General features: G+C 28.1%; 1 long non-coding RNA gene across 3 annotated transcripts; it reads left to right on the top strand.

Annotated features, from left to right (window-relative positions):
- Positions 1 to 2,912: 2,912 nt before the first annotated feature.
- Positions 2,913 to 6,922, top strand: LOC132935469 (uncharacterized). Of its 3 annotated transcripts, XR_009663254.1 has the most exons (7): positions 2,913 to 3,171; positions 3,974 to 4,209; positions 4,280 to 4,507; positions 5,232 to 5,406; positions 5,470 to 5,584; positions 6,331 to 6,477; positions 6,553 to 6,922. It is a non-coding gene; the product is annotated as an uncharacterized LOC132935469 (long non-coding RNA). The 3 variants fall into 3 exon arrangements; XR_009663253.1 differs by having other exon boundaries at positions 5,244 to 5,406; positions 5,470 to 6,477; XR_009663252.1 differs by having other exon boundaries at positions 5,470 to 6,477.

Below are 6,922 nucleotides of genomic sequence, written 5' to 3'. Positions count from 1 at the left end.
ACATTATGTTCTTTTTTTTTTTTCCACAGTTGTATAGTTATTAGAATACGATAGCATAATGAACCCCTATTGTTATTAACTTTTGTGCCACCATAGCTGTAACTAATGGCCACAGATGCCGGGTTGTTTATAAGATCAATAAAAAAAAAAAAAAAAAAAAATAATATTGTCATGTCTTATCGCGATATGCGGGCATGCGGCGGCGATACGCGGTAACTCAGAGTGGGGCCTATAATAGCTGGTATACTAAATTATAGAAATAGTTTATTATATACTACGGTCTACGGCCCAAGAAATAAATTATTTTTTTAATTTTATTCTGATTTTAATATGAGAGTGGTGTTATTGGGTGTTTGACGGTGTTTGGTGTCAGAAACAACATCCAAGTTAATTAGGTAGGTAAGTAGTTTTACAATTATTTTGTATTGAAAGACAACATTAAATTGTGATTCGTATACAATCATTGAATCATTGTGGTCATTGGTGTTACGTAAATACTAGAAATTTAATATTAATAATTATTAAAACTAATGGTTTTGAACATATTTATATATTTCATCTACATAATATATTAAATTTTAAAGAAAATTAAATAACCTTATAATTTAAAATTTGATGATAAGTAGTTAGTACAATCACGTGAGTTGCCATATTACTTTTCTTAAATATATCGTGAACGCGAAATCCCATATTATCGAGTATCGACAATCTTATTATTATACCGTGTTCGCAAATCGTCACGTTATATTATTATAATATATTAATATTGTCCTGGACGCGATTGTCACTTATTATTATAATATATTATACATTTTGTTCATATTTTTAATGGCGCCATGGAGGCTTTATTTAAGTGTCTGTTTGCTTCTGAACTTAAGTCTTGTAACAGCGTTGTTGATATGACTAAATTACTAATAATTGAAAATAATAATTTGATTACTAGTTTCCTTGACTTATTAACGGCATTTTACTTGTTCCTTACATTACCGGTTACTGGGGCGAGTGCAGAAAGGACATTCTCAAAACTTAAACTAATTAAAAATTATTTAAGAAGCACAATGTCCCAAACACGGCTTAGTGGTCTTGCGATGATTTCAATAGAAAATGAGCGTGCTAAAAAATTGGACTTATCGTTATTGGTGAAGACGTTTGCTCAAGACCGTAGCAGAAAAAAATCATTATCAATGTAAATAAAATATTATTATTACTGTTTCCGAAATTATAATTAAATAAATTATTAATTTACTATAAATATATTTTTTTTTATTGCATACAGATAAACAGCCAAATGTTTAGAAATTTAAATTACAGATATAGGGCCTCCAAAAATATTGTATCCACGGGCCTCAATGATCGTAGTTCCGCCACTGATATTATAAACCTAATTATTAATTTACATATTATAATATCATAAATATAAAAATATTGTTCATACATATTTTATAATGTTCTCATACTTAAGTTCTATTTCTTTTATTATTTTAATAATTAAGTTATTACTTATTGCTCCTGTAGTTTATGTCTATCTAAATAACTAAATGTACGCAAATAATAATTAACTGTCTTGTGGATTGTTATTATTATCAAGCCATTACATTTTGTGGTCTATATTAACTAATAAATACCTAATATACCAACCTAATTGTGTATAAATAAAATATTTAAAAAACCTATGACTAATTTTATTTAAATATATCGATCCATACAGCCATACACTTGATACAGGTAAATGGTAATGATGTATTGCACGTTTTATTATAAACTATGTATATATTTTTATATTTTAACACTAATAACACTATAATATTAAGTACCTAAAGGCTAATGGACTATTGAACATAAATTAAAAATTAGAAAAAAGCTAAGTATTTGTTCTTTTGTACTAATAACTTATCAGTTAATAGTTATCAGTGTCTAAAAAAGAAAAATTAAGGGGCTTATATAGGCAACCTACTATAATATGTAGCATTACAGTGTCCCCTAGCAAATCTAAGATCTTCCCGTATTCTACGGTTATACGGGTCTTAAGTTGTAGGCATTTTAATGATATCGATAATTGTAAAAAAATAATTATATAATTCTCACAAAATATTGATTATACCAACTAAAAAATATGTACAGTGAGAAATGTGTGACATAAAGATTAATACAAAATATTATTAAAACAATATAAAAAAATGTAGGTACCTACTAAATATTTACAATCATCGTACATTACTCCCTACGTTGAGCACGGCTACTATGTTGAGTGTTAGTAATGGCAATTGTGTACATATTTATGAAATATATACATTATGCTGACGCGATGTTTAGCTCACATCGTGTAAATAACCGACCGGGACGCATGGTGGTAGATAGTTATGATAAAGTCTACAGTGAGGTAGTCGATAGAGTCTATAATTGGTGGTTGATAGTTGGATGGTCAAGAATGAAGAGTCATAATCGGCGGTCGATAGTGGAATTCGAGGACTGACAACGACCTGAAGAGGACCTGCGAACGACCAGCTCAACCCACATTTGGTCGTCGACACCCACGACACACCATGGCCTGATCGGTAACCCGGAGCTGTAATTTATAAGTAATTTATCACTTTTGATGTTGTAACTTGTAGTAGATAATATTATAATAATAAGACATTCATTTCTCGTTTTAGGTAAGTTTGGCAAAATTTAACTACGAGCTCGATAGAAAATTTTTTTTATGTACAATACATCGGTAGTTGTAATAGAAGTTACTATTTTATGTTGTCTTAATTCCGATACATTTTGTAACGCTATGACGCCAGCAGGTTTCTTCAGAGCTTCTCGTATTCTAATCTATAGTACATAATATTTGCCTCTAATGTTCGTGATCGCGGTTTATGATAATTGATAAGAAAAATAATTGATAACAACGGTCGCCGGTCGGTCAGACGTGAATTAGCGGCCTACTCAACGAACAAGTTGTTGCTTCTCGCGTCCTGCCATTTAATATAATATTTTACATGAACTAATAAGTATAACTAACATTAAGTATCTTTAATCCGTATTCGTGTTCTGGTACACTGGATTCCAGTCGACTATTTCCAGTCATAGTCGTGGTCTATAGACCACGGAATATAATATACCGCATCTACAGATACGTATAATACCTACAAACTGAAGTTAACTACAGTCTACAAAACAAAATAAGTAAGTACCTACGTACATAAAACAATGTGCGTATTGTAGTCAATTGAATATTTTATCATATTTTAATAAGGTGCTCTTGTATAGTATACTACATTCCAAAAGACTGTAGGTTAAACCGATATCGATTAGGTTGGTATCTACTATTTAGGTATAGTTTTTTATAACCATTAAATACATAAAATATGTTAATATTGTTTGTCGTAACGACTCAAGTCGCAAGTACTTTCCTATACTAATAAAATATAATAAAAATATAACATTTAAGAATAAATCATATTTTTTGGTAGTTAACAATTATATTATATACAGTATTAAACCAAATAAGTGGCGGTAGATAGCGTACTGCACGAGCACTTTTATAAATAATATTTAAATATAATTTGATCAATGTTATTAAATTTTGCTGATATAGTATAAATACAAAGCATACCTCATTATATTAATTATTAATATCTAATCATTACTAAATATGAATGTATTATACTATTTCTAGACATTGACCAATGATAAATTAACTTAAAAACAGTTTTAAATGTTTAAAACATATTATAATATATAAAAACCAAATTTATATGTATTTTGAATTGTAAAATATGCATGCAAAAATGCAAGAAAAAAATTAAATTAGGCAAGAAAAAAATATAAAACATGCAAGATTAAATTTCAATTTTGCAGCGTTAATTATTTATTAACTTTATTAAAATTCTTATTAACAAAAAGTAAAATAGTACAGATATTGAGATAATATGCAGTACAAAAATGTAATTTGTTAAATTTTAATGTAATTTTTAATCATTAATAGGTTGCAAACCAAGTGAATAACATTTTGGGAAGTACGACAAATTTGATATTATTTGCAGTTATAATTGTAATTACAAATTGATACAACATAGTAAAAGAGATGGATTCTGTAAAACATGTTATACCATGGATAAGTGGCCAAAAGGAAGTTCTGAAATCCAACTGATGTGAATCTAAATTATATATAAACAGCTGTCATACTCCCAGTTTAATTCAAGTCCTACAAAGTCTACACAGGTACCTATGACATTTTAGTAATTTTAACTGCTATAAAAATAAATAATAATAACACGTTCTATGTTTTTAGAGATGGAGTGTTATGTGCTATTAAGTTAGAAACAGAAGACGGTGTAATAGTGTATGTACATAAAGTTGTTTTAGTATCAGCTAGTCCATACTTCCGTGCAATGTTCACCAGTTTTGCCAAAAGGGATGGAGATGTTGTAAATTTAGACAATTCTTTGAAACATTTGCTTGTGGTGAAGAAATGCAACACAATATGGATTATATGGTATTTTCGGTATACCTACCATAGGTAATACAAATTAAAAAAATAAAAAGGTGGGCAAGAGGGCACTGTTCTGCTTTACGCATTAGGAGTCTAGAAGGTCACAGTAATGGATTGTGTTAAATTTGAATTCAATGTATATCATTTCACTATTGAAGATAGTATATTGTTATACTATTCTTAAGTTCAATTTATGATATATTATTTGCCCAAATAGTTGTTTCAAATTAGTGTTTATTCCAAAATAAATAAATTTATATATATTCATTGTATAAGAATAACTATTCAGAGCGAAGGCGTTTAGTCAGTTTAAATAATCATAATTATATTTTGAAATTTTTTATAACTAAAATCGTTATTCTCTGTTTAAAATATATCTAATTTAGTTTATATTTGAGCTTAAAATATCTATTAAAAAGACTGTTTATATAATATAAATAATTATTTTTTAAATTTTTGTTTTCACACTAAAATAGGTACTTATGAGAAATCTTGTTTTAAATTTTCAATTCTTAAACTATGCTTTTAAAATGCTTCTGAAGCAAAACCATTGCTGTTTTTTTATTAGAAATCATTGATTTACAATTTGAAGAAAAATGTTCATGAATTTTCAACTAAACTGTTATTTTCTTTATTGAATCGACTAAAAACAATTGTAATTACATAAACAAGACTAAATGATTTAAACCCTAGTTATTTTATATTATAATCAAAATTATTTAAATTCATTATTATCGTTTATTTGTTTAAGTTTTGTTTCCAGCTGCTAATCTCTTACAGTTGAATCATGTAAAATGTGTATCTGTTGACTTTTTACAAAAACATCTGAATCCTTCAAATTGTTTTGGTATTAAAGGATTTGCTGACTTTTATAACTGCATGGAATTGTCTTCAAGTTCTGAAGAATACATATAAACAAATTTTTTGTAAGCTTGATTAAATTTGACACTGTCAGTAAATTGTATTGATATAATGATAATAATTTTCAGAAAACTGGTTGAAGCTGGTGAATTCCTATCTTTGTCTTCTGAAGAAATGATAAATCTAATCTCTCCTGATGACATTAACGGTCTATTTGAAGAAAAAATATGCCTTATTAAATTTGTAATTGTTGTATTTAATTATTGTTGAAAAATCAACTTACTTATGCGGATTGCGAGGAATATAATTGAATCGTATGATTCACAAATACTAATAACAGGGGGATGGGTATTTGGGAAGAGGATATAACTAAATAATTATGTAAATTTTTGCATTATTTAATAGTTTTTGGCAGTTTATTAAATTAGGTATTTAATTTTAAAGCTATTTCTAAAGGTTAGATTATTATCTAGGACATCTCAAAGGCTTTTGGTAATATTATATTTTAAAGGAAGTTATGAGTATTATAAGCTATGCAAACAATTAACAATTTCAACTCGCTTTAAAATTAAAATTTAATCAGATACCTTTAAATTTTATAAGATAATAATTCCCTCTAATTTTTAAACTAACCTAGCTAAACGTTATTTACTGAGAGTACATTTTTAAAATGTTACCATAATTATCTGTGTAACGTCCACTTTAGATAATAAATTAGAAGTTCACAGTCAAATATATTAAATTTGAATCAACAAGCTTAGAGTCATTACGGAAAAAAATACTAACATAACTCAGCTTAATAAAAGTTCATATACTTTTTTGATTATTCAAATAGTGCAGAGGTTTTTGACAGGAGTATTCAAGAATGGTGATTAATATCTAATATGTCTACTGAGAGAGGGGACCCTGGTTTGAATGCTATAATCCCAGCCTTGACACGTGGACACCAGTCACACAAATGTCTACAAAACGCCGTGCCCCTGTTATAGGAGTCTTAGACGGTGTAATGTATGCTATTGGTGGTGCCTGTCAGGAACTCGGAAGTTCAGTGTATCTTAAAAGTGTTGAGACCTATTCACCAATTACTAAAGTTTTGTCTCCTATCAAAGATATGCACTTGTCCAGATTCAATTCAAGTAACTATAAATATAAATTTTTTAAGAAAATCTTTCTAATGAACTTATTGAATTTAAATTGAATTTTCAATATAGGTGGTGTGACATTTAAGGGTTTGTTCTATGTTATTGGCGGATCTGATGAATTTTTGGATTCTGTAGAAATCTATGACCCTAAAACCAATACCTGGATCTTGGAACCATGGCCGAAAAGTTTAGTGAATGTTTATGGGGCAGTAATATTTGATATGCCATCACATTTGAGAATATATTAGCTTATGCATGGTCTCCTTGTTGGTTGTTGTATATATTATATTCATATTAATATATAATTCATGAACACGTGTTAAGTATTTTATACATTTTTGATTTTGTGAATTTTGTATTAAGCCACTTTGATTGCCACTGGACGTCAATGTTTTAATATAAGTTTTAGCTTATTATAATTAATTTGTTCGTTTATTTG

This window comes from Metopolophium dirhodum, chromosome 1 (assembly GCF_019925205.1).
Source record: "Metopolophium dirhodum isolate CAU chromosome 1, ASM1992520v1, whole genome shotgun sequence".
Classification (NCBI taxonomy): domain Eukaryota; kingdom Metazoa; phylum Arthropoda; class Insecta; order Hemiptera; family Aphididae; genus Metopolophium; species Metopolophium dirhodum.
The sequence above is the reverse complement of the archived record's forward strand: the minus strand, read 5'-3'. Positions and strand labels throughout refer to the sequence as shown.